The sequence below is a fragment of the Oratosquilla oratoria genome, unplaced genomic scaffold, assembly GCF_046742065.1.
Source record: "Oratosquilla oratoria isolate Oo_2021 unplaced genomic scaffold, ASM4674206v1 SCAFFOLD48, whole genome shotgun sequence".
Taxonomy (NCBI): domain Eukaryota; kingdom Metazoa; phylum Arthropoda; class Malacostraca; order Stomatopoda; family Squillidae; genus Oratosquilla; species Oratosquilla oratoria.
In genome coordinates, this window is record NW_027467712.1 from 1993333 (window position 1) to 1995832 (window position 2500).

The following is a 2500-nucleotide window of genomic DNA, read 5'->3' on the forward strand; positions in this document are numbered from 1 at the left end:
TGAGATACGAAACATAAGCCTTGAGATGTGAAATGTCAAAATATGAATCGTGAAATGTGACATACTATTGTGAAATACAAATTGAGAAATGTTAAAGTAAGATGCGAAATGTGAACTTTGATTGTGAAATACGTCTTGAGAAATGTTAAATGTACGTGAAATATGAACTCTGTCTAAACGAAATGTGAAACGTGAATATATGAAATCTGATATGTGTATATACGGAATGTGAATATTTGAATATGTAGTCATATATGGTTGTGTGCTTATAAAAACGAGTGTGAGTGGATTTGGGTCTATGTATGGTTTTTGGAACATTGTGATTTGTTGGAGAAAGTGGGTAAAGAAGACGCCTATCAAGATCCATCAGGGGCACATACGTTCGCAGGCCGCCTGTCCGGCCGCCGAACAAAATCAGGGGTGTGCAGGCCAAACTGAGCGTGTATGGGTCACTGAGGTTGCCGGACTGACCAGATTCCGGCAGCCGGACAGGCGAATGTATGGGCCGCTTTAGAGTGAAAATAAAAATAAATTTATTTCTTATTTAGACTCGTTGTCACAGCCCACATTGTCCCCCTGCCCAGAGTTCCCCCCCGGAAGAATTAGGCTAGGATATTTTGCCCACGGGGGAATTACAGACTAGTCCATTTCTTCCCCCTTCAGTCTAGAATGTCCCCCCTAAGAAAATCAAGGATATAAGATACACACAATAGTTTGTATTGATTTATTTTCACACATAAGGTTCCATGGTCATTACTTTAACACATAAGGTGCCATGTCTCGGCAGTACATCTACGTCTTCTGTCAGCATTACATACTCGAATGGTTGTCACCAGTACATCTATGTCTTGTCTCAGTAATACATATTCTAATGGTTCTCAGCAGTACATCTACTTCTTGTCTCAGCAGTACACACTATAATGGTTCTCAGCAGTACATCCATGTCTTGTCTCAGCAGTACATAACGTAACGTAATGTAACGTAACGTAACGTAACGTAACGTAACCTAACCCAACCTAACCTAGCCTAACCTAACCTAACCTAACCTAACCTAACCTAACCTAACCTAACCTAACCTAACCTAACCTAACCTAACCTAGCCTAACCTAACCTAACCTAACCTAACCTAATCTAACCTAACCAACTGCTGCTTGTGAAGTTTATAGAGATGGAGTAGGGGGGCAGTTTAGGCTGGAGGGGGAATAATTATATTATCCTAGGACATTTCCTCCCCCTCGGAGAAACTATCCTAGGATACTTTGCCCGGGGGAGGAAATATCCTAGGATACTTTGCCCTGGGGAAGAGATATCCTAGGATACTTTGCCCCCGGGGGGAGAAATGAGCGGGTGGACTTTTAGACTGGTACACCGTGTCTTCTTCATTCATCTTACACAAATAAATGAACAGACGCATGTACAAAGAAATAAATAAAGAAAAGATTGATAAATAGGTGAACTAATATATAAGTAGACATGTAGTCAAATAGGTAAATGGATGAATAGAATATTAAGTGAATGGGGTCTTGGGAACTCAGTCACCCATCACTCTTACTATGTGTTACGAGTCTGACAGCTTTGTAATTTCTATTTGAGTTATCCCAAAGACATGGGGTCTTGGGAACTCATTTAATATACTTTAAAAATCTATCGCAAGTCAGATATGTGAGCGAGATTCGTAACATATAAATTGGCCTTAAGTAGATAATGAATAAATATTCATATAAATAAATAAATATATGAATAAATGAATTAATGAATAAATAAGTAATAAAATAGATGAATGAATTAGTAATTACTAGAAATAAAACGCAATTTAGTAGAAAAAAAATCAGATTCAAAATAATACTTCACCTGATCAAAACACTCGAAAGAGTTTTTCATAAGAAACAAAATATTTAGAATAATGGCTGCATTGGAATTAACCAATCAATCTTTTTCTAACTGGAAAGGCATGAAAATGAAAATATTTCTCTGAATTTTATGTACCTTCGGTAATTATATAACATCCGCGTCCTTTGTAATTGCTTGTATGAATGTATGTTCTTATATATGTTTTCACATATTAACATAAAATTAATCTGAATGAAAATTTGGTAGTATCGAAGGTGAAAAGGGATAGGGCAAAGTAGAGGAAGTGATACAAGTGTGAAAGAAAAACCGTGAGTAAGAAAGGGAACAACCAAGGTGTTCCTGAATTTATATAATTATGCAGAATAAACAAATTAAACTAATGAAGATATTGCGCCTGATTCACGTTAGGGTAATTTGTCTTAGAGTCCACAGGATGGGATTACCTGTGGTTAAGTTCGTAGTGTTGAATGTGGTTATAGTAATGATTGTTGCTATGGTTATGGATGTAATTATGGTTGTGGTTGTGGTTACGGTTGCTTTTGTGACTGGGTTTGTAGTTGTGGTTGTAGTTGTGGTTGTGGTTGTGTTTGTAGTTATGGTTGTAGTAGTGGTTGGTTATCGTTTTCAATGCTGTGGTTTTTATTTTAGA